The sequence below is a fragment of the Tachypleus tridentatus genome, chromosome 12 (genome assembly GCF_004210375.1).
Source record: "Tachypleus tridentatus isolate NWPU-2018 chromosome 12, ASM421037v1, whole genome shotgun sequence".
In the NCBI taxonomy this organism is placed as follows: Eukaryota; Metazoa; Arthropoda; class Merostomata; order Xiphosura; family Limulidae; genus Tachypleus; species Tachypleus tridentatus.
The window spans coordinates 111,146,484-111,173,386 of NC_134836.1; the positions used below are offsets into that span (position 1 = coordinate 111,146,484).

Below are 26,903 nucleotides of genomic sequence, written 5' to 3' on the forward strand. Positions count from 1 at the left end.
TTGTTGTTGAAACTGGTTAGCAGATGATGTTCTATATTTAATTATATTGACTTAATACATACTTCAGTTCATTACATTTTCATTCAGATTGTTACAGCATGAAGTGCAATGTTATGCACTTGCAGTATTTCTATATTACCATTAACTTGTTTATGCTAGTTATAAGACAAAAATTACATCCCTCTTATGCTGATCAAATCAGAAACTTGTTAAAGATGTAATGTGTTTATGCAGTTTTAACAGTTCTTACAGTTGCCAACTTTATGCTGGAACATTTGGTATAGAAGGACTCCATGATATGCACTGGAGACTGCTGCTGCCCTCACTTAGATACAGGTTGAAGATTGTTAGCCTGAGGATTGAAAAGGAACATGTAAGTGATCTGGGAATGAGGGATTTTGTAACAATTATCAGGGAATATGCAAATTTATTGTTTATATTTTATGTTAAAAGAAGAAGGCTTTGAGTTGTAATAGCAATATAAAAATGTAAATATTTATAAATAAGTACTTGAAACTAATTTTATTGTTATTAATTTTTATAATTTTTGTTTTCTAAGAGTTACATTAAGAAAAGTTGCAATCTCTGATCTGTGTTAATGTGAACTTACCTCAGAGTTTTAAGTTTGACTGGAAAACTCAGTATTAAATTGACTGAGACTCCAGGGTTGATAGTGTCAGAGGGCACAGAATATTTTTCCTTTCCTTATTTGGTAAGTGACTACTTACAGAAACCTCTGTTCTACAGTCACCATCAAAGTCAATTCCTGTAGCTATGTTTCTAAGTTTACATTCCTATACTGTCAAATCCTTAGGTCAAATGTCACATGTTTTTGTCCAGAACAGATTAGAGGGATTTGCTGTCCCTCTCAAGTCAGACAAAAAGTTCTGGAGGCATCTTGATTGAAACATTTATGCCATAGCTGAGCAAACTCTTTGTGAAGTCAAAATTCCTATTGAGGTTATCCCCCATGCTATTGTGAACTCTTCATGAAGAGTTATTGTTGAGAGAGCTATTAAAAAACATTTTAAAGTTGTAGATACTCACTGGTTTCTCTAACAAAGGACTTTCTGCTTTACGACACATCTCGACTTTTGAGGACAGAATTATGTAACTGACCAGTGTTCTAATTTTGACATTTACATCACCACATCTCATGCTTCTATCATGAGAGGATATTTCTACTACTAGAAAATATAGTCATATGTTCCTAACCTTCTCAGATGTTTCCAGTGTCAAAGGTGTGAACATACAAAGTTATAATCTTGTCATAATTCTTTGTTGTGTGCCTGTTGTGGTTGTAAAGACCTTGATACATACAGTTGTCAACTTGACCCTCACTGCATCATGGTGTTTCTTATCCCTCTTTTCCATTCTTGCCTTATGTAGGTGAAAGAGGAAGAACATTTTTGTATTGTAAACAACGTTACTTAACCAGATGCAGAACAATTATTCATTCACACTCTTTGTCACTTGAATCTGCTTCTGCTGACAGAGATATGCATAAATAACTCCAGGTTACTAGGAGGTCAAGAGACCTCCCACTACAAAAAAGCAATGTGGTTGCAAGCAGAAGAGTTCTTCACCCAATACTCCTCCATCTAATTAAAAATGGATAATTTCATACAGTGAAACTTTCAAAGTTTTTGTTCTAATTTGGATGAAATTAAAGCTTTGAGTGATTCCTGTCACCCTAAGTCTCTTTCTTTACAGGAAACATTTCTAAAACCTGCTGATACTGTCACCTTTTGGTTTGATTGATTGATTTAGTGTTTTATGGCACAAAGCAGTGAGGCTATCTGCTCCAGACATTCGGTAAAATGCAAAAAAAAAAAAAAAAAATAAATGTAGTAATAGACATAAATGGAAATGAAGGTAAAACAACAAAGTATAAAACCAATGTTGACACCAAGTCTACAATGTTAAGATAGAAGGCAGAGTATAAGAAGTTGTAAGTTATTTACTCTAGCAAAAAGGTAATGATCATAACCCGCCAGGAAGACTAACAGGTAAGTTCAAGAACCACCGTCAATCACCTGAAGTTGGCCTTTCCAGTCCTGGTTCTGGGTTATGTGTCATAGCAACCAGTATCAAAATGTAAAAGAATAGAAGTTTTAAAAGATACACAGCAAAATTGTAACAATGAAGAGCCAAATGTCCAGTAAAAAGATAAAGTCAAGTAAATGGAGTAAAATTTGTAAAAGTAAATGAAGGTAAAAAGAAAACAGCAATTAAAACAGAAAATGGCGTAAAAACCAATGTTGACATCCAGTCAACAAAGTTGTAAAGGACTACCTGTAGCAGAATGGTAATGATCATAATCTGCCAGGAAGACTAACAGGTAAGTATAAAAACCACCGTCAGTCACCTGAAGTTGGTCTTTCCAGTCCTGGTTCTGGGTTACGAGTCAATATGGCCAGTACTAAAAGTAAAGTAGTAAAAGTGTGAAATGATATGCAGCAAAGTATAATAACAACTCGCCAGGACAACTAACGAGTAGTTCAAACAGTAGCGTTAGTCACCTGAAGTTGGCCTTTCCACTCCTGGTGTCGAGTTATTTAATGTTCTGGCCATTGTCCAATGTCAAATTGAATGAGAGAGATTAAAACTGTAAAAAGGAACCACAATTAAAAGGTGTAATGAATAAACATGCAACACTTAAATGAGATTAAAAGATTAATGGCCAAGCGAACCAGCGACCCTCACATTACGAAGAGCACACCTTAACGCGCTAGGCCATGTCAGGCCCAGGTTTACAAGTAATATTAACACCTTTTGTGTTTAATGAAAGGAGAGTTGAAAAAGAATCTATGTATATATATCATTGTAAAAGAAATAATGGTGTGTGTAACTACTTATTGACAAGTTAGTGTTCTTATGTTAGCTTCTCTTGAACTATGTTGAGTCTAACATGTTTCTGACAATTTAACAGGAACTGATACAGAAATACATTATGTTTAATCCTGTTAACAGGTGGTTAATGTCTATTGATGTGTTAAACAGTTTTTACCAAGTTTAAATATTTTTTTCATGTTGCACAATCTTAAGAAGATAAACAGCCACTACCAAGTTAAGCATCAGTTTTTTTAATAAATATGAGACATACTAAACAGCTAGTACAAAATGTAAACATCAGTTTTTGTTTAACAAACTTTACAACTACAATTGGTACCACTTCTGAGCAACAGTTCCTGTTGAACATAAATGACACGTGCTAATCAGCTGTTATCAAACTTGAATAGCAGTTATTATTGAACAAAATTTATGCATATTATACAGCTGTTTCTATAAAACAATTTTGGGACTTGTTAATGAACAGTGTGTAATCACCTGTTAAATTTGTATTGGCTTATCTGAGTTTAAATTAATTATTACAGATACCATTCTCGGATCCTTTTATACAGTCAAGACACGTGCTCAGAGAATATAAATGTGGCTATAATTGCTTGGTATAAAAAATTTATGTTTTCTTAAAATTTTAACATTGTGAATATGGATTAATAAAATAAGTATAAGATTAAGTCATCATGAGTACCTTACCATAATTGTCTTACATCTAATGTAAGATATACATACTTTGTCACGTGACAAAATTAAAACCATGTAATTTGTATAATAAAGTTACAAGAAAGAGGCTACATCAACACTGTGAGATAATAAATTATGTTTTTATATTTGGTTACTGTTTTGTTAGCATTCATTCATTATTCCTTCTATTGTCCAGCTTATCTCTGAATTTTTAATTGCATTAAAATAATAGCTTACCTTCTAAATGATCATGTTAAATTTGAGTACACATGCATGTAGTGTGAACCTGGCATCAGTTTTCCCTGGTGGTGATGTACAGATATCATAAATGTTGTACATTATGAAAATTACAGTTACATGGTTTGTAATCTTGTGATCTAACAAGTGAATGAAAATCTTACATTGAGTTTTCACAAGTTATTTCACAAGATATTGATGAAGATTATTATTAATTGTTGTTAGTGATTTTGTTGTTGCTTTTTACTCCTGATTCATTTATTAATTGAAATATTTATTATTCTGAATTTATATATTGTATTGTTCATAACATTAATTTCAAGCCCTAGCCTCACACACATTCATTTACTGTGTGGTAAGTTATCAACTTTGTATTTCAATAATTTAAAAGTCACCCTTTGGATTTCTGTGATTGTCAAAGTATTATTATTTTTTTTTTTGTTCTATTCTGGTTGTAGTGGAAAATTACTCTAGACCATTGCAACATCTTTTTCTACTGATGTCTTTTTCCAAAACAACATTACTTCCTCTCACCCAGAGGTATCTCAGTCCTGGTTTGCGCTTCAAGCATTGCTATAAAAAATGTTTGCTATCAGTGCACCAGTCTTTTCTACTCCTTTATTTTCTCACCATTTCAGAACATGTGCTGATCATGTGACCACCCTCCATCAATCATATTGTGTCATTTATTACTAGTACTGCTAACTACTTCTGCCACTCTAGCACTATGCTAACTTTCTCAGTTGGTATTCTATTGTATAGACATGTTTTTAAATCATTCTTCATGTAACAAACTTTGGACCATGACTGATCACAAATTAATATCACTTTTAACTTGTGTTTGATTTCTGTTGTTTCTACTTGTTTGTTTTCAATAAACTTCTGTTTTCTAATTTGTTAATATATGAATTTGAGATTTAACCCTTTTGCCCTGGGTATCCTTTACTGTGCATGAAACAAAGTTTTAGTGTCTTATGTTCAAAATTTATTAATGTGCTTTTATGACTACATTAAATGAATTAACAGTGTAAAGTTTCAACTAATAATCCATATTTTAATTCTTTAAGTTTAAAGGTATTAATTCTGCAGGGTAATATTTAAAAATACTGCATTTCTCCGAGTGTGACACTTTTTCTAGGCATCTTTTCTCATCTGTTTTATCCATCACACATTCATAAAGTACAAATTTAAAGTTACTCACTGTAAAATTTTGATTGCTCAGACAAAACATAATTTTCAATTTTGTATGGTTACAAAGCTGTCATAGAATATCAGACCCCTCTTGCTGTACCCACCTGTCACATCCTCTTTTTGTTAATAGTTGTCTTTTACATTTAAGTATATTTTACCTGTAACTAATAGAAAATCAAGGTTTGATCTATTAAGTTACATCTGAATAGACAAGTGTCAGTTTCTCTTATAATACAACATTTGTTACCATGGGAATCACAACAGGTAACTTGGATGAATTTGTAACATCTTTTGTTGCATAGTTAGAAAAGCCAGAAATATTGTAATTGTTTGAGAAACGTTTCTTCCTTTTGCATGTTATTAGTCTATGTTATTTGGTGTATTAGTTAATTAACAAAATATTTCATACATTGTTATCATTACTACAAAAATATGCTTAAGTGTTCTCAACATTTGACACCAAGAAAAAAAAGAAATTGGATAAGTACTTTATTTCTTGTTTTTCCTGTTTATTCTTTATTCAATACTCTAAAGGCAATTAAAATGTAAAAATAGAGATTCTGTAAGGTTAGTTAAGATTAGATTAGGTGAAATGAATAATAATAATAATGTAATAAAAATGTTTTACAAGACTAGAATGCAAGCAACTAGGTAGTAGTTCATGGGAAGTGTAATTCAATAACATAATGAGAGCTATGTGCATATTGAGTGATGCAACTTATAATGGCACAAATAGTAGTTACAGTTCAAAGGGTAGTCAAACGGGGTGAAAAGTAAAGTTTAATTGTAAATAGATGTATACTGTTAGGAGTATAGCTTCATGTTACAATTTGAAATCATTTTGGAAAGAAAAGAAGAGTAATTTTGATTTATTTTACATTTTTTGGACAAAGTCTCTCACTCTCACCTCTAGAAGCAGAGATAGAACCTTCTGCAACTGTAATTAATGAGAACAGAGGCATCTATTTTACTCCAACATCATGAAAAGATCCCACATGAGATGGACCTGTTCCAACCAATTAGTTTATTATTTTATCTATCAATACCCATCTGGGAAAAGCTGATGATTTTGATATTATGGGCATCACTGAGACTGGGTTAAGTTTGAACGATTTTGATGAAGGAAATTTGTTTGAAATACCAATCTACAGATTATTTACTAGATACAGAATATTGAAAAAAAAAAAGTGGGAGTAGTAGCTTTATGTGTGAGGAGTGAACTACATTCTGTTGAGTTAGAATATATTAAAGATAACAGCAATAAGGTTGAGTCAGCTTGGGTTAGTGTTAATGGATATCAATGAAAAGATGTTATTATGGGATATTTTAATTTTAGGGGTATCGATTGGGATAATTTTGCATCTGACAATGAGAGGGATAGGCTTTTGGAAATTGTTCAGAATTCTTTTGTACACCAATTGGTGACAGAATTTAGAATAAAGGAATCTATATTCTATATTAATTTCCAAAGTCAATAGGATAGAGTTGCGGTTGGTGAGCTTTTCAGTACATGCAGATATGGAACTATTAGATTTGGTATTTTATTACATGTAAAATTGAAGACGAATTGTATCCTAATTCCAAATTTTGGTAAAGATAATTTTGATGGAATGAAACATGATCTAGTTCTGTAGATTTGGTTAAAGAGCTGGCAGGTGATCTTGAACAGATGTGGTAAGAACTTAAGGTAAAAAATTGATATGTATACATGACATGCGTATTGATGTAAAATATATCATTTGAAGTTCTGAAACTGTAAGACTAAAATTGGGAAACATGAAAATTGATAAATCCATGGATGGACCAGACAACTTTTATCACAGAGTTTTAAAGAAACTTAAAGATTATATTTATGAACCACTAGCTAATACTTTTAATGAGTCATTGAGTAGTGGAAGAGTATTAGAAAACTGGAAGTTGGATGTTGGTCTAATATTTAAAGAAGGTGATAAACATTTCCCAGGCAATCATTGGCCAGTTATTCTTGATGATGAGAAACCCACTTAAAGTAAAATGTATCTCAGGACAGCTGGTATGATTAACCTGAAAATGACCTAAGAAGGTTGTAACATTCTTCTCTGCTTTATTAATAAAAGTGTTAATATCCATACCAGCCATCCTGAGATATGTAGGCCAGTTAATCTTAGATCAGTAGTTGGAAAGTGTTTGGAGTGTGTAATTAAAGATGTATTACAAATTTACTTAAAGCAGATTAACATAATGTGAAAGAGCCAGCATGCTTTCAGTAAGGGAAAGTCTTGTGACATTCTTTGTGGATGTTACTAAAAGAGTTAATTAAGGAAATACCATGGATTTGGTTTACCTTGATTTTCAGGAAGCATCTGATGATAAGATGCCTTACAAAACACTCGCTAGAAAAACTAAATATGTGGTTCTGGGAGGAATGTTGTTAAATTGGATACAAAACAGTAATAAATGGAATTAGATCTGACTGGGTCATACAAACAAGTAGTGTGTCTCAGGGCTCTTTACTGAGTTATCTGCTCTTTGAGACTTGCATTAATGATATTTATTCTGGAATGAGTAATGAAATTTTGAAGTTTGAAAATGACATCAAGGTTTTTTGGGGTTGTTAACGGCATCAGAGATGCTGCACACTTACTAGGAGATTTCGATCATTTAATGTATTGGGCCAACACATGCCAGATGTTTACATGTCCAAAATGTGATTTGGGTTTTCTCAATTCAAATTATTCTTAAAATTTAAATATGAATATATTAAATACTGCACGTAAAAAAATATATCATGATGTTGTGATAGAAAAAATCACTTAAGTCACCTAAGCAGTGTATTGTAGCTAGCAATATGGTTAATAGGATTTGGAGTAGTATATATAGAAATACCAAATACAAGACAAGAGGTATTATTGTTTTACTGTATAGATCATTTTCAAGGTCAAATTTAGAATACTTTATACAGTTTTGGTATCTCTTCCTCAACAAAGATATTGAATTGTTAGAGATTATTCAGAGAAGAGACACTAACATGATACCTGGGATGGCTGGATTGTCCTATGAGGACAAACTAAAAATATCTGAACTTGAATTCTCTAGAGAGGAAAACTTCAGAGGGGACTTAAGTGCTTGAGGTTATTAAGGGTATTGATAGTATTTATCATTCAAACTTTTTCATGTCTAGCAGAGACAACAATAGAACAAGGGAGCATAAATTGAAACTTTGGTAGAGTTGGAATTATTTACAATTCAGATAGGATTACTTTTTTAAACTGAGTTTAAGAAAAGATTGAATGAATACATGAATAGTAAGGGGTGACCATATTTGGGAGTTGGAAGGGACATCCTTGATGAAATAATAAGCTCCTTTTGTCCATTTAAAATTTTATAAAATATATAGCTTACCAGCTGACACCCAATGGAGAATAGGATTCTCATAGTATTGGTGAAGATTAAGAATGCTGGAAGGAAAATGAAACAAAGTGAGAAGACTTATCCAGTCAAAGGCAAAAGAATATGTGTATAGTTGTAAAGGTAGGAAGATCATGTGTGAGATCATGAGTGACAAAAGTACTTGGAGTAGTTACATCCCAGCCTTGACAATCTCCTTTAAAGGACAGTGAAGGCATGCAGCAACAGATATAGTAATGGCATGAATGTGATGTGATGTTGTGGATATGGCAACCTATCAGAGATAAGTTCAAACAGAAGTTGATAAACCAAATCAGTAAGCATAAAAGGAAAAGGCCATTGGAAATGGAATGGTTCCATGGAATGAAAGGTTGGGATTGTGAACCCAAAAGGAGACAGTACATGCCATATATCATCTTAAGGAATGAATCGGACAAAGAAGTTGATCAGGACTGGAATGGGAATATAGGTTTGAAATGGAAGGTTAAGAAAAGGTGAGAGAGTGAAAAACAATTAAAATTTTGGCATAGGTCTTAAAGAAGAAGGACCAGTTTGGATGAAGAATGACATAAGAGGGATGATACAATGTGTGGGTAACATTAATGACATAAGTAACTGAACTATGACTGCAAGGAAGGATGAGAAGGAAAGAGGTCTTTAGGAAGAGCAGGTAGATAGAACGTGAAGACAAAAGAGCATTAAGGCTTGATGAATCAGGAAATGAAAAATGTAACACATTCAACCAGAGACTGGGCTGAGACAATGGAACTGACTAAAGCCATACATGTAGGTAGGAAGTGTTGACACCCACAAAATGAGGGGCCACTCCATGAGGAGAAACTTGGGAGAATATAATCAATTTAACACCAAATTAAGGGAGCCAGGAAAATGGAAAGCTACAATCATAATGTGGTGACCATGAGCACAAAGACCTGGATACCACTGATACCACTGGCTCTATGATATAAGTGACCATTTTGAAGATGTTGTAATGCACCATAACAACCACCATCCCATCAGAAGTAGAGGGAAGTGGGACAAAGCTTAAGAACCTCAGTAAAGGTGGTATGGAGGGAACACTCCATGGTAAACCAGAGATTTAAAGGTGATGGATGTGTGAATTATTCATTCCAAATGTGAAGATGAAGGAGGAAGCTAAACTTTACTGAAGTTGAAAAGAAGAATTCATCATTGAATGAGGTATTGAGAAGGGTAAGAAGAGACTTCTCTCCATCATTAGGAATCCTATTCAATAGTGCATCTTGTTAGAGCAGAGTAGTGTGGTGTGGTCTCTGGACTTCAAATGGATGGAAGCAAGCAGGAGCCAATAATCCACAGAATGAAGTGTGCAAAGACTCAGAGTCATAAAAAGTTTGTACCTCCACACAACTTAGAGTCAAGGTTAGTCTGAATGGTAGGGTCTTGAATTTGAGAATTGGACTTAAAGTTGCAAACAGCTATCAATAAAGTGGACACTATGGGGCAGAACAATAAAGTGTAGATTACTGGGATTAAATTAGGTTTCTGTTATCACAGGTTTCTATCACGTTGAAGTAGCCAAAATCAAGTTTAGCCATGGGAAATAAATGAATACATAACATGTCAAAAGATTTTAAGTCCCACTGATGAAAATTAGGATAATAAGATATACAGTTAACAATGATGAAAAACAATCAGACAGAATAAATGAAATATTACAAGTAGTAAAGCTGTGTAATGTAGAAAGTATTAAAGCATAATCAGTTAATAAAATACTGATAAATATCTTATGGACAAACCATCTAATTGTATCTAGCCCACAAAGTATGGAATAAAAAGAATGTGCAAATTGACCAGAATTACTTAAAAAAACACGTGAATAATTAATGTCTAACTTGACAGATATCTGAATTAACAAGGACAATGAAGGACACATAATTACGTCCTGCACTTCTAAAAATTAGGATTATAATAGCAATAGTAATGAACATCCAAGACAATTAAGTTTACCCAGAAAAAACAAAGTAGCAATCAGTAACTAACTTTCAATTCATCTAAAGTAACTCAGATGACAGAGGACATAAATATCTAACTTACCAAAGTATGAGCACTGATGACAGGAAATATATAATTTCCCATGTTTGAATTAGGACAAAGCTATTCTTTGGTTAAAGAGCAGCCCAAGAGTTGGCAGTGAGTTGTGATGACCAGTGCATTCCCTGTAGTCTTAGACTGCTGAATTAGGGACGGCTAGCGCAGATAGCCCTCGTGTAGCTTTGAGCAAAATTAAAAAAACAAACTAAAACAATAACAAGAAAGGAAGTGAAACTAACAATAAAATCTACAAAGACAAGACACCAGGAGAGGATGACATACAAGCCATTCTCCTTTTGAAAAGCGTTCAAGGACTGTATGAACACACAGCAGCAATCTTTAACTTATCACTCAGTTCTGGGTACATCCTGGTTTTTTGGAAGCAAGCAATAGTCTTTGTGTTCCATAAAAAAGGAAAACCAGCAAGTAAACCAAACAATTACCCCCCATCAGCCTGGCCAGCTGTATAGGAAAAATTCTTGAAAGAATAATTAGTAATAGACTCTCAAACTGTTTAGAAATAACTCGAAAATTACCAGAATTAAAAATGAATTTAGAAAATATAGAGACAGACCACAGATCACCTGGTGATCTAACTTCCTGGAAGATAGAAGTTGGAAAATAAATGTCAGGGGACCCTTATACATGTAAAAACGGCTCGTTTGGGTTGAGAAAATATTTTACGTTGATGAGCGAACAACATTTCGACCTTCTTCGGTCATCCTTTGTGAACCTGACGATGCCGTATTTACATATATTTCTCTACAAGTGGGTTTTTTCAACATCACTGATTATTATTTCATCAGGGGAACCTTCTCCTTTATTCCAGAGGTTGGTGTCCCCCAAGGAGGGGTAATTAGCCCTATTCTCTTAATCAGTATGCCCTTAAAACACCCAAACTTGGAGTATACATCACAATTCGCGGACGATGTTGTAGTCTGGAAATGTGCTCCCACCCCATCCGTAACAGCGACAAATCTACAACTGTTGTTGGATAATATAGAAGAATACTGTGAGAAATATTGTGTTAAACCAAACTTACCAAAATCAATTAGTTACATTCACAAACAAAACATAAAAGAGATCCTTCCAAATTATACACGAGGGAAACACTTCTCCAGACCACAACAAACCTGTTAGATTTAACCTTCAATACTGAAACTAACATGGGTGAAACATGCAAATAATGTATTTATAAAAATTGGAAATGCACAAATTATGCAAATAGTCTAACCGGCAAAACCAAGGAACCTCACCTGACAACATATTAAAAATCTACAAAACATATATACGACCTACTATCGAATATGCATTTCCAGTATGGTTAAACATAGGACTGAAACACATAAATAAAATACAATCAATACAACTCTTAATAATTACTGCAGCATACAAAGTCTCTCGTAGTACATTGTGAAAATTTATGTACAAATATACAAAACACAGCCAACAGACTCTTGCATAGTTCTCTAAATTACTTTTAAAAAATTTACAAAAAATGATCTACTGTGTGAACTTGATCATTACTCCAAAAATGATGAAAGTATTAAAATTAAAAATGAATTTTATAATATAAAAATTGTCAAATTTCCTTTGTGTAACCTACAAAACCTCCTAATTGAACACCACTAATTAAACATTCCAAACCAAAATTGTGAAACAATCACAGCTATATGTATAATACACTTTTTGTTCTGCTACTACAATAAGAAAATGTGAGATTATTACACATTTAGTTAATAAACTATAAAAATTCAGAATGGCTATTTCAGTCACATGTAATCTAAAATTATACACAAATAGTTTAAGTTTTTTTTTTGTTTTTTTCAAATTCAAGTGCTTCCTTCCCACCAACACTTAATTTAAGCACTTTATGTATACACACACACACTCTATTGTTCAGCTTTCTTTACACGCCTTGCAAGTTTATAAGTCTTTAATTGTTTATGAGTTAACGTTCGTTGTTTTTCACGTGTAAATAATATAAATAAGCTATTCTACTTTTAAAATTATTAAAATTTACAGAAAATTTGCAAACAATATGTATGTTAAATATAGTAAAGTAGCAATTTCTAATAAAGAGAAAACTAATTGAAAATAATAGAAAAATAAATAGAATGATACTAGATAACAGTACTACAGGTCTAGGATGAGAAGTTATTTTTTTATTGGTGGAAGCTCCTTGAAAAAAGGCATACAAAAGAGGTGATGAGTTAATAGTGTGAAACTGTCATCGTTTTCTTGTAAGCAAGTTTTTTATTGGAAGTAAAAAAATGATATATAAAATATTTTTACAGACTCATCTTGTGTTATCCCTATTACTAACAGTAAACCTTCTTGAATTTACAACTGAAGGCAAAGAGAGCTTTGAGAACATGGCTGTATCATACTAAAAATATCCCTGGAAAAATGTTAATTTACTTTATTCAGTGAACTTTCTTCAAAGATAATAACAACTGGGGTAAAATCTTGCTATTTGCCAATCAGCTATTTAAGGGGGAAGATATACATACAAACGTGACCACCAAGGAAGGGAATGACTAGGATTGTAAAATTTGTACAAGGATTATAACATAGGATGGGAAATCAAAAGATGGAATCTCAAACAGAAAAATGTAAAAATTTCTTACCTAAAGATAAATAGCAATGTATAAATAAACTTGTTTAATCCAGATTGTTAAATCCTCATTCTTCATAATGAACATTATGAAATGATTCATAAATAACTCAAAATATTCAAATATCCTGTATCATGTTAAACATTCAATAAATTGTCTTTTTCCTTCACAATCACTGTACTTAATATCACATTAGGACATATGATTGTATGAACAAAAGAAAGAGGAACACTAAACAATTTATCAGACAAGGATACATTGATACAGCTGTACCAAACTATCCTTAAAACTTCTCAAACTGAATGTTATAAAATAAAATATAATGCCACAATAATAATGTATGTTGAATAAAGTTGTGATGTTTACTTCCATAAAAATAATTTTATATCATTATAAGCAGAAGTATTAAATGAGAGGAACATCTTGATAGTGTGTCATAAAAATTGTCTTCATATTTTAGTTGTTAAAAACAAACAGTGACAAAGGCTGTAGATTATATTCATCACGTTTTTATGACCTACAAATGAAATGATGTCTGACAAAAGTACTTGAGGGAGAAGTGTACGTATCTAGAGTTGCATAGTAAATGTTACTACAAAGAACTGTGACTATACAGCAATATCTGTAAGTCACACATAGTAAATGTTACTACAAAGAACTGTGACTATACAGCAATATCTGTAAGTCACACATAGTAAATGTTACTACAAAGAACTGTGACTATACAGCAATATCTGTAAGTCACACATAGTAAATGTTACTACAAAGAACTGTGACTATACAGCAATATCTGTAAGTCACACATAGTAAATGTTACTACAAAGAACTGTGACTATACAGCAATATCTGTAAGTCACACATAGTAAATGTTACTACAAAGAACTGTGACTATACAGCAATATCTGTAAGTCACACATAGTAAATGTTACTACAAAGAACTGTGACTATACAGCAATATCTGTAAGTCACACATAGTAAATGTTACTACAAAGAACTGTGACTATACAGCAATATCTGTAAGTCACACATAGTAAATGTTACTATAAAGAACTGTGACTATACAGCAATATCTGTAAGTCACACATAGTAAATACTACAAAGAACTGTGACTATACAGCAATATCTGTAAGTCACACATGTTACTACAAAGAACTGTGACTATACAGCAATATCTGTAAGTCACACTATGTTACTACAAAACAACTACTACAAAGAACTGTGACTATACAGCAAAACTATACAGACAATATCTGTAAGTCACACATAGTAAATGTTACTACAAAGAACTGTGACTATACAGCAATATCTGTAAGTCACACACAGCCTATAATAAAAACAATCTACAAAACATGTTACTACAAAGAACTGTGACTATACAGCAATATCTGTAAGTCACACACAGCCTATAATAAAAACAATCTACAAAAAACATTTTTTGGAAACTATGTACTAGTCATTCTGTTAACAACTGTATTATTATTTCTTAACTTAAAAAACAACAACCAACATCTTATTGAAGAATGCTTGTTTGTTATTGGATAAAACAATATAGTTTCATATAATATAGTACTGGTTAATACAAACAAATTACTGTTTAAAACATTAAAATAAACACCAGCTAACAAAACAACACTAAGTATACAATTAACTTTTAATGTATTCTATCCATTCATCCATCAATATTTTCAGAAACTAAAACAAATAATAAATATACTGTGTACATAAACATATAAATATAGCTCTATATACAACTCAAGCAAAAAAATGGTATTATTAAATAGGATCAATTTACCAAAATTTACAAACTGATTTTATGAAAATTGTTTGGTTTGCACACAAAAGGTACTTGAAAACTATCTCCCAAAAACTCAGCAACAAAGGTATAGACAGATAGTTACAATAAACTATTTTGTCGGAAAAAAAAAGTACCCCACAAACAAACAAAATGTACAATGCAGATAAATATCTTTCTTAGTTACTCAACAAAAAACATTCCACAATACTTGATTTCTTCAAACTAAAAAATATCAACATCTAACACAACCAGAAAAATAAGTATGTTATACAGTTTTTTTGCAGCAATTATAAGTTTATAATGATTAATAAAATATTTTCCAAACACACACACAAAAAAAACAGTTCTGACTTGTTTAATTTCAAATCTACTTATAAATATTATGTTTCAAAGTTAGTTTCTCTGATAAATTTTTATTATTTACACAAAAGCAAAAACATGACAATATTATCAAATTTTATAACCTTTTAACTTGTGTTAAAATCCCAATTCAGTTAAATGGTTTTAGCTGTTTCCAGAAGTGTAAAACTAAACATAAAGAAGCACTTCATAGTTTAAAACATCAAAGCAATATACACATATTTACACTAATTATTCATGTCCACAGTAACATACAATTCTGAAAAAAAAATTGCCTATGGTCAAAACAAAGTAATACAAAAGGCTGGGACAAGAAACAACTAAATGTTGAACATTCAAGAGTAAGCAGTTTGAATCATGATGTGACCATTGAAGTCCAACCTGACAAATGGGACAAGAAACAACTAAATGTTGAACATTCAAGAGTAAGCAGTTTGAATCATGAAGCGACCACTGAAGTTTAACCTGACAAAATGGATTGTAAACAACTACGAGTTTTTGTGAAAACATTTAAGAAACACAGAGGCTGATACCTTACAGAAGTTTCCACCCTTCATGATGGTTATTAGCTTACAAAGATTTTGAACCCTTAAGACAACTGATGGTCACAGAAAATTTTAACCCTTATCACTAATCTTTGTAACTGTTGAAGGCCTGTGCAAGGGAACTTGCATTATCATTAACAAATTGTTTTATATCAGTTAAAAGGCCATTCTGACTTTTTTTCACAAAACATGAAAGTTTTTTACTAATAATCTAAACATGGCTATCTTTTGCTAGAATTTGTATATTGCTCTGTACCTTTTTCATTTGTCTGAATCTCTTGAGTATCTAATATGATACACAATAGGTATTCCATGAATTAAAAAACAACAACAACATGATGTAGTACTGTATTTGTACTGACATAAAATAACATCACGAGTACTAAGCCTTCTCTTTACAATCAGTAACAGGAGTAATGTTACAAAATTTCTTCATTAACAAATGTTTACTGGTAGTTCTAGTGCTTTAAACATGTACAAGTTTGGGACCTTCAAAATTGGTATTTCTATTTCATGTAACAAACAAATTAAAGAAACAGAAGCAGAAACAGTAGTGTTAGAGAAAAAAAAGAACCCTTAATGTTTAATTACATCTCTCCCATGAGCAGTCAAATTTATAAATGAAAAAGCATGAATGATATAAAAAAAAGCAACACTTAATGACTGTAATTATGAAAAAAATTGGATCTTAATATATTTTTCATGAAGTATGTATTATTCACACAAACAAAGTAAATGATATTATGTTATTATTAACTGCAATGGACTATTCCACTAAAACCTCTTTGCAAAGGAAAAGTATTTAACTACACCATCTACCAGATAGTGGGGTTTATTTAATGTAAAGTACAAAAACTGTTGAAAATTATACCCCATAATAACCTGATGATGTGTCATTCATTATGAGCCTAAAATGTACAGTACAACATAGCTAATAATTATTTTATCTAATTAGTCAATTACAATTCAACCAGTAGCATACTTATATAACAAGTAAAAGGCACAATTTTAAATGTTTCATAAAAGCTAAGCACAACTAACTTCTTTCAGTGTCAAATTATTAGAGAAACATGTCAAACATTATTCCCATTTTAAAAATCTTTAAAAGTTCTTTTCCCATTTGTAGACTATCCTACCAAACATTTCTTACAAGCATGAGATGTGCGAGATTTATTTCAAAATAAACTGAACACTGACTTTCAGAAACTCAGCACGTAAATGGGTTTAATATTAAGTAACAACTAGCTGCCAGCTATAACTGTCTGATGTAAGTAGAGGATGAAAAGTCTGTTTATACAATGATAAACAAATTATACTACTTTGTAATATTACTACAGAGCTGCCAGCTATAACTGTGTGATGTAAGTAGAGGATGAAAAGAAAAGTCTGTTTATACAATGACAAACAAATTATTCTACTTTGTAATATTACTACAGACATATTTGTTTTGTATATGTTGACAAACAAACTTTGAATTATTGTATAGTACAAACATCATATGCTCTTCTGCATTAGTTTGGTAAACAAATTTGTCAAATTATTTAGCACCACAAAACAGTCACCTTATAGCAACATCAACAGTGACAATCATTTAGTCACTTTTTCATGGTTGTAGTACTGTTTGTTTGTTTTAGCATCTCCCACAATATTACAGTATACCATATTAGCAGGGTAACAATCACATTACACTTGTTTATCCTTGTGATAGTACTGTGTTTTTCTAGTGTCTGCCATTAGGTTGCAGCAGTTGTGGTATAGTAACAATCATTTAGCCATTTTGGATTATTATAACACAATGTATTATTATGTCACAGCATACCAGTCAACTCTACCTATATTATTGTACATAATACTAACTGTTCTCTCCTGTATTGTCTGCTTACACTTTTAACTTCACCACATACCAGGTTGGCAATTTTACTTTGCATCCACATGATGATGTTTCTTCCAGTAATAACTGGGACCACACTTGAAAAACTGTATTAAGTACCATTCTAAAAATCTCATAAAGGCCCTTGGTGTTTGTTTTGAAAACACATCTTTACAGATATTGTTTATACAGATGACTCTCTTAACACAACTATATCAGTGTGTTGAATCATAAAGAAGACAATTTAGATCTGTCATAGCTGCTATTTATTAGACCACAAGGTTTGTTTATATTCTAATATCTGTAACTTTACAATTAGTTGTTAAGTTATATTCAGAAAACACAAGGAATTCAGATGTGTCACAACAACAGTTTATTAGATGATTCAAGTTCATTTTCTACTATCTATATATTACCTTGAGACCAAACAGTTATGAGCTAGCTATTAAATCAAATGGAAAATTAGAAGAGAACTTTTACACTGACCCATGTTTGATGTCTTTTTTTATTATTTGTGTTATGATCACAATTTAATTATAATATCAAACTTCCCTCAGAATCACACTCTTTCCCTATTCTATAACACAATAAATGGGCCAAACAAAAAGTAATTTAAAACTGAGAAATAAAGCAACATATGGGTCAAATAATTTTAATAATTTAGTGTTATAAACGTTTTTGTCTCTCACGAAATTTTAAAACTATATAGCCAAACAATTAAAAACTGGTCGATACATTTTGTTAGAAATAAGTAGAAAGTGCACTTCTTGGCCAAATTTCGCTTTATGGCAGACATTAATATGGTAAGCTCTGCTGCTAGAACAATCCATTTTTAACAAAACTATGGTAAAGAATGATAAGAATCTTTATATTTTATTAATGTTAACTGAAAGCCTGGTTCAGTCACTTCTCAGAATAATTGATATCAATGTTCTTGACATTGAACAGTCACATTTTACTAATTCATTAAACACACAAAAAACTGTATGGATACTTTCCATCAAGCCAGTAATTATAGGAAACCAAAATATGTAACAAAGAGAAGAATAAAGTACAATTATACTAATCACTGTTTGATGTTAACTGTCTGAGCAGTTTCAGGATGGTTTCTACCAACTTTTTCTTGTCTCGTTGATTCTTTTTTAATGCTGAAAATATATTTTTCTTCTTGTCTGCTTCTCTCACCCTTAAGGGAGTAAAGAACATTAATTCACACTAAAAGTATGGATAGGTCAAATTAATAATATTTTAAAAAATTAGTAAATTATATTATTAAAATTGTACAAATCCTTTTCATTCACAAGCCTGAACAAGACCCACCGAAAAAAAAAAAAGACCCGTTAAAAAAATTTTGCATTATTTGAAACTTGTATTTTTAGCAATAATTTTATTTCTAAAACAACTTGAAAGGTAGTTATACACTTTTCATAAATAAATAAACATTGCAATTGGTTCAAAAGCATGCATTATAAAATATAAAGTGTAAACACACCATTGTAAAGTAAAAAAAAAAAAAAACTTTTTGTCTTTATAACACAAATTCATCAATCAATCAATTCTTTTATAAGACTGCATACACACAAATTTGCCCTAAACAATGTTTTAGGTAACACTACATAACAAATCATTTGCTACTAGAGAAAACTCAAGTGATTCTTAGTAATTAAATAGTTTTGGTTTCAGATATGTAATCAGAATTTGTCCATCACCTATAGATTTTAAGATACTATAGTATCTCACTACTTTAGAAACAATATGTGTAATACCATACAATCAGTTCAGTTCAATAGGTTTATTCTGTGGAATTAAGTTTACATAGAAAGTTTAATGAACAAAAGGAATAAATTTTGATAACTTCAAACAGTAACTGTATTGTATTGGTGTAAAACTCCATATATATTGTTTATATGTGCTACTTGTTCTTGATAAAATTATAATGACTTGCACCAATTCTGCTTCATTCCCATGTTCACCTTTTCTGCCCAGGAACATTTGAGGAGTCCCTCAACTGAGCTTAAAATGGGCAGAGTGATACACATCTCTCTCAACTGCTTTTCACTCACTCACTCAGTTGGTTACTTTGTCTGGCTCTGCCCACACTCAAAACAAAGTCCATCTTCCTCACATCATACCTGTGATATAATCAAATAAAATCAAAATTTTGTTTTTAAAATATTTTAAACTAGTTCTGTAAACATAATTCTTTTATACTTTTTAGAAAATTATTTTATGTACTGACGGCTTTCACTTCACGTAAAGTCCAAAAACCACCTAAACAGTTTATGCTACATTTGTGTTGTACAGTTTCCAAATCTGGCTTCACACAGTGGCTAAATAAAAGAAGAGCAATTGTGTCATTGACAATTTCAATGATACAGTGTGAGCTCAAAGATCATCTAACTTACTCTTATTTTGGCATTAATATTTCTGGATATTCAGACAAATCTAAACAATACACTAAATGTTCAGAGATTGCATCTGTGATGACACCAGTATCTCATTGGGATGATTTTCTTGTGTCACATCCAGCAGCAAAGTGGGAAATAGAAGTTATACTGCAAAAAAGACAATGAATCATCTTTACTTCCTTCATTTAGTAATTTTACCCCTGTGGCATCTCAGCATAAACTGTCTCATCTGATCACACAAGATGAGCTAAATGATCAGATTTGTGACTTGTTTTATACTGAAACAGCATGGGGAACTTTCATTTACGGCAATGGAATTTATCATAAAGTCTTGCTTCTCACTACAGCATGCAAGATACTTTGTGTTTCTGTACAAATGTTGATGCACTAATTGAAGAATCAAGTACTGAATATACTCTCAAGAAAGAAAACATTTTACCAATTCATCTAAAGTTAGTGTGAAAACTGTGCTTTTACATAATGGGAACACTAAGCCATTGGTTCCTGTTATTAATGCTGTGAACATAATAGAACATGAGGCTTATACCTGAAGCAATCAAATATCCACTACTGCTAAGTCTATAAAGTGAGTAAACCAAACACTGTAGCTTTTGTCTGTCTGGGATAGCCAATATCATAAAATTCATTTCAAAAAGAAGGAATGGCCAGTGAGAGAGAATTATATTGTAGGAAAACAGAAAGTTGAGTTCCAACTTTCAGTGAATCATCAAGTTATGTTTCTTCCCTCATTCCATCTATCTTATAAGTTTCAAAAAGTTAGTGAAGTAAAAACGAATAGAACAAATCCAGATAATTTCCGCCCCATCAGTCTGTTAAGCTGCCTTGGCAAACTGATGGAGAGAATTATCTCCAACCGTCTCCTCCATTTTTGCGAATCAAACAACATCTTACCAGAATCTCAAAATGCCTCCAGAAAAAATAGACAAACAACAGATCACCTCACACGACTCACCGATTTAATCAACAAAGCTTACAACAACAATCAAGTAACCATCGGGCTATTCCTAGATGTCAAAAAAGCATTCGACAGTGTTTGGCACAACGCCATCATATACAAACTAAATCACCTACAAATAAATCCCACGATAGTCAAATGTATTTCAAATTTCTTAACCAATAGAACAGCACAAGTAAAGTCAATAAAACCATATCCAAATTATTTAATATAACGGCAGGAGTGCCCCAAGGATCAGTCTTCTCTCCGCTTCTATACATAATTTTCGTCAGTGACATACCTTTCCCAAATCTAACATACACACACAATTCACAATACGCAGACGACATCGCAATCTGGAGCACCTCCAGAAACCCAGTAATGGCCATGTCTGGCGCACAAGAATCACTAAACAACGTCTCAACATGGAGCAACAAGTGGAGGGTCGTGTTAAATCCAACAAAAACACAAGCAATCACCTTCTACAGAAAACTAAAGAAGCAAAGAAAAAATCTAGAAAAAATAAAACTATCACTTGGAAAAACAATCATTAAATGAGCAAAAACATCACATTCCTTGGCGTCACTTTCGACACAAAACTAACATGGAAAAAACACATAAACAATATACACTCATCAATCAGAAAAAGGATTTCATATCTAAAGACTATAACTGGTAAACAATCGAAATGCGCACCGAACACCATTATACAAATATACAAGGCTTACATCAGTCCACTAATAGAGTACGGATGTCAAGTAACATACAATATGTCAAACAACACACTCCAGAAAATCCAAGTGCAACAAAACACAATATTAAAATCCGCATTCAGCCTACCATCATTTACGCCAACAAATTATCTACACCAAATTAGTAATTTACCAACTATAAGAGATAGAATAACAGAACTTTCTCTCAAATATTATCTAAAAGGAGAAAATAGAAACAAACTAACGGCATCACTACACAAATTATCAAGTGCACCAACAAAATATATATCACCTTACAACATATTTCAAGAATCACAATCCACTCAACAAAGAATCTAAATAAATAAAATCCATGTTATTAACATGAATTCCTTTTTTCAGGTACAGGGCACCACGACAGGCAAAACTTTTGGCACCTGTGGTGTGAAAGTGGTTTTCTCGGGGCACTCCGTTTACCCCACATCAAAATCTTTAGGCATTGGATTTCTAGAACCAAGCCCAGGCAACTCTTTTGCCAGACCCTGAATTGTGCCGTTTGATTTGATCTGGATTTGAATGAATTATATTCATGCTCACATCTGCCCAACTTCTTCCTTTCGGGACAGGTCCCGGCCTTTCTTTCCACTGCTGCCTTTGCCTCCACCCAAAACAACATTTAGAGAGACATCCTCCACCCAAAAAGTCAAGAATAATAACAATAATTAATTTATTAAATAAAATAATAATAAAAAATAAAATAAAAAACACTACCACCTAATCTTAATAAAATCCACGAAAAGGGGACTAAGAGAAACCACAACGTTCCTGAACACCCCGGTTGGAGAGAGAACTCTTCTGATTTCTCTCTCTCTAAACTGAACTCCTGCCACGTTAGTTTAGTTTAGTTTAAGTAAAAACTAAAAGGTGGCATCTTTGTTGGGCCACACATTTGGGAAGTGCTGATGAATGGTGATTTTGAAACACTACTCAGTCAGAAAGAACTTACTGTGAGGAAATCACTCAAACTGGTTGTTAAAATTTTCTTAGGAATTTACAGAGATGAAAACTATGTTGTGACGATTTATGATATCCCTGAGAACTAGAGGAGTTAACTGGGTCCAAGATGTCACTATCAAATTACTGTTTTGAGTTTTAGTGGAGTTAGCACTTCAGATAGAATCACACACTGAATTGGTGCAAGGGAAGAAAAGAAGCACCCTTTGGAAGAGTACAAAGGACACACCTTGAGTCTAAAGAATTAGATATGATGACATTATGTGGGAGACTACACTATTTCTAAACTAGCCATACTCTTCACCAATCTGGGAAATATGTTGTACATTCTGGTAGACAAAAACTGAGAAGTAAATCCAATTAATATTGGAGAAAAATGGAAGTGTCTCCAGACACAAAGTGGCTAGGGCATGATAAACTGCACTTGACAAGTCAACTACATCCAAAATCTATGCTGCTGGAAACTGACACAGATAGAGAGGGTGGGTGTAGAATGAGGATCATACCATCTTCACTTAAAATTAATGAGACCAGAGGGGACATCAAACATCTGACTCCTGAAGAGAGCGTATGTTAAGAACAGAAAATGGTATATCAACTTTGAAAACCTGATGTCCTGGACTGAAAAAATGTATATGAAAGAGAAATTGACCAGAACCAACCTAAGACAAATAACATCCTCAGAATAAGCTACACAAAAGACAGTTGAAGGGAAAGAACCAGAACAATCCCAAGTTCCTCCACCATGCTGTATCAAGACGATTGTAGGACGAAGGCACCTACTGTTTGTAGGCCCTACCAGCCATATAAGTTAATCCAAAAATTAACTTTAAAGGAAAATTTTCATGGACCTACAGTTTTCACAGGCCCTAGGCACTGTGCCTAATAAATAATTCAGCCCTGCCTCCACAATACAGATAAAGTATAACTGAAGGAGGAAGTCAAACATCCATACTACAATGTGCAAAAACTTATGTATTTTGCTTTTACTCTATATCCAAAATCCAGCCAATAGATTTTCATCTGAGACCAGGATGATGAAACCCAACCAAACGAGTTAACTGCAATTTGAGGTCTCACTCCTTTGGTCTATATATATGATGTCATCTACACCAGCAGAAAACCACTTCCCTACCCTGCACTGAATTGTAGATATTTTATGCCATTAAACAATTCAGGACAATGCCCCACAGTGACTTGGAATTGAAAATTGATAAGGGCACCCAGCTCCACTAGAAAAAAAGGGAGTGTGATACGTAGTGGAAAGTCTGGAAATATGTCAACACCTCAGATAGTGAAATAGGTGACCATGAAACTGTTTTTAAAGTAGACCAAGCTGATTTATTCAATATAAAGCATGGCAGAATAGGCAGCTATCACATTCTGTTTTACTCCTGTAGTCCATGATTGGTACAGTCTGGAATGGGTGTATTTGTGAAGCACTTTTGTTGCAAAGTTAATCCTCAAGCAACCTTGTTGAATACCCCATCTCAACAGTGTGCACTGAATGGCCATGGAATATATTTAGGTGCATATACATGGCAAAAAAGTGTGGATTTTAAGGTTAAAGAATACTTGATCAGGCAACACTTGCCATGGAGTGTGATCCAAACAGAGAATTACAATGAGAATGGAAATAAGACCTCTGAAAATGTAGAAAAGATGAAATATAACTTATCCAGGCTTGTTGTCACATGGAAGTCTAAAGAATAGTCACAGGTGGAAGACAACATCCTGAAGAGGAAGTAGAAAGCCTATGCAAATAATGAGAGAGAAACATATCACATGTAGTCCATATGCCTAAGAATTTCCTCTGACAGACAATGAAGATGCGATGCCAGAGAAAAGGTAAGATGCCTAATTTGATGAGAAGACACCTGGAGCAATCTATGGGAGGATAAAGAAACATAGGAATAAACCAACCAAATCAAAAGTTGAACCCATATGGTGGAAGGTGAAAAATCACAAACAGAAGATGGTTTCTAAGGGATAAATAGGTGGAAATGGAAATCATGAATGGAAGCTTTGCAATACAACAATGAAGAGCACATACAGGACACAGAAGGCCAGGAAATGGAAGGAAGGGAAATTGGAGTAACCATATCTAGCAGCCAAGATTTTATGGAGGAAAGAATAATCTGGATAAATAAAATATGTTAAATGATAAAGAGTATATGAAACATTAACAGCAAATAAATCAGACTGCCAACATCCCTAAGCTAATAGGAGAAAAACACCCACCAAGGGGAGAAACAATTTCATTATAAAACAAAAAAAGGAGACTTAGAAATTGATTGAAAGACTATGACACATAGCCAGTCTTCAGTTTTAATAACAACAAACAGCTGGAACAGAAACTGTGAGAGAGATGATTTCTAGATTCAATGTTCTGTTGGACAGAAGGTCTTGAACTACCTCCGACAGAAGCTGGCTGTTAATGGGATCCTGAGGAAGAAGGAAAGAAATGGATATCTGTGATAAAAAGAGGAAGGTAAAGGAAGCACAGGACATGTCCAAATAATCCACCAATCTGTGGTGAAACATTGCCAAAGGGGAAGAAAGTCACACAACTGAGCTCCCATCCAGTTATCAACTGGTACTGTTGATATTATGATGATCTACACTGAAGAAAACACCTGGAAAGAGGAACAGGTAAAAGCTGGGAAGCACTAGGACGGGAAACAGGAATAGGGGCTTGTTCTTGATTCCAACTGTGGCAAATGAGCTACCAAAAAACAAAAGGGTAGAGTGTTGATGCAGGTGTTCCCAGCATGCAATTCCAAAGTGTCTGGAATACGTTTTAAAATATACTAAGAAACAGAGCTACACATGATTCCCTAAGTGGGCAGCAAATAAGTCTGACAGAAGGCTGCATTTTGACCCAGTATCTTTCAACAACAGAAAAATTATGTATGCAAGGTGAGAGTAGAGAATGAAAAATGAGTCATCTTAGAAGTAACAAAGGAGAGGCTGTTCCTCAAAAACCTCAGGATTTTGGTACACAGTATCTGAAAGTAAATGTATGATAGATAAATACCACAAAAGTAAGGATAAGACAGAGGCATGGGTTAAAAGCACTGGAAATCATGGAGTACTCCCAAATTGGTAAAATTGATTCCAACACCTGTGAGTCTTAAAACGGATAGGCTACTTGATGGTTCGTCAAACAAACTATCCACAGTACATAGGAAGCAAGACATGCTGGAACTCTCAACCAATTATGAAGTAAAATGCTTTGTATGAACCCTAATAACCAAAGAAAGTGGGAAACTGAATAAGGTAAAGAAAATCTAAGAACTATCATACAACAAAAAAGGATGAGGATTGTAGGAAATCATAAAAAAGGATAAAACATCACATACCTGAGGAATCATACCTAAATACGCAATATTAAACCGAGGTGACTCTGCAGGAGGTGTATAGGGAAACATGAGAAAATCCTGTGGTGGGAAAAGGCTGTAAAAAATCTTTCTCGGAATGAACAGGTTCAGATTGTTCATGAGGTGAATAACTTCAAGAGAAAGTGGCTGACTCACAAAACGATCAGTCTCTCATTGAATAATTGCAGATAATTCCATTAACAGGGTTGCTTGCAACTCCAGGCAAAGTTACAAAACCAGCACTCTGTGCTCTGTCTACCTCACGAGCTTCATAAGCACTCACGAATTTTTCAAAAACAAACATGTACAATATTATATCAACTATACTTTGCCTTACGATGAAAACGTTTTCTAAACTAATATAGTGTGATCACAATTAATTATACTTGTGAGAAGACATTGGTAGTAGGCCTGTAATGTTATTAACTCTACGATTTTTCTATTCAGCCCCCTAGGTATCTTCATGGGAGAAAATAAATAAATTTCTTTGTCTTGTAATTCTGTTCCAACCAGTATGTAAACAGTTTGTTTATGATGCTTTTATTTTTTAATAATTTAACTCAAATTGGAGAAACTTAAGGGAAGAATAGAAACTTTTTAAATTCCCTATAAAATCCGAGATCTTGAAACATGCATGGAAATAAACCATATTCGAGAGGTAAAAATCATCAAATCTCATAATTTTGATGTTTTATAACTGTCATAACAATATCACTTTAGTAATAATCGGAAAGTACGCGTTGAATGATTTTATTCACTATAATTCAAGCCAATGTTTTGCTGTTGAACTGAATGACTGTCGTATATGGGACCTTGTATGATACACTTGTATCAGACGAAGGACTTTGAT

At 32.9% G+C, this 26,903-nt stretch overlaps 3 long non-coding RNA genes across 11 annotated transcripts in view; 2 read left to right on the plus strand and 1 right to left on the minus strand.

Moving 5' to 3' along the window:
- LOC143235347 (uncharacterized) lies at window positions 1-26,530 on the minus strand. Of its 7 annotated transcripts, none has more exons than XR_013019118.1 (3): window positions 26,036-26,530; window positions 19,578-19,736; window positions 17,854-18,790 (listed from the first exon to the last, which is right to left on the minus strand). It is a non-coding gene; the product is annotated as an uncharacterized LOC143235347 (long non-coding RNA). The 7 variants fall into 7 exon arrangements; XR_013019119.1 differs by lacking the exon at window positions 26,036-26,530 and adding an exon at window positions 20,010-21,165; XR_013019120.1 differs by lacking the exons at window positions 17,854-18,790; window positions 19,578-19,736 and adding an exon at window positions 1-352.
- Window positions 1-26,903, plus strand: part of LOC143235350 (uncharacterized) — a 281,246-nt gene that overhangs the window by 82,533 nt on the left and 171,810 nt on the right. The window lies entirely within an intron of this gene.
- LOC143235352 (uncharacterized) lies at window positions 234-6,642 on the plus strand. Its single transcript, XR_013019138.1, has 2 exons — window positions 234-373; window positions 3,378-6,642. It is a non-coding gene; the product is annotated as an uncharacterized LOC143235352 (long non-coding RNA).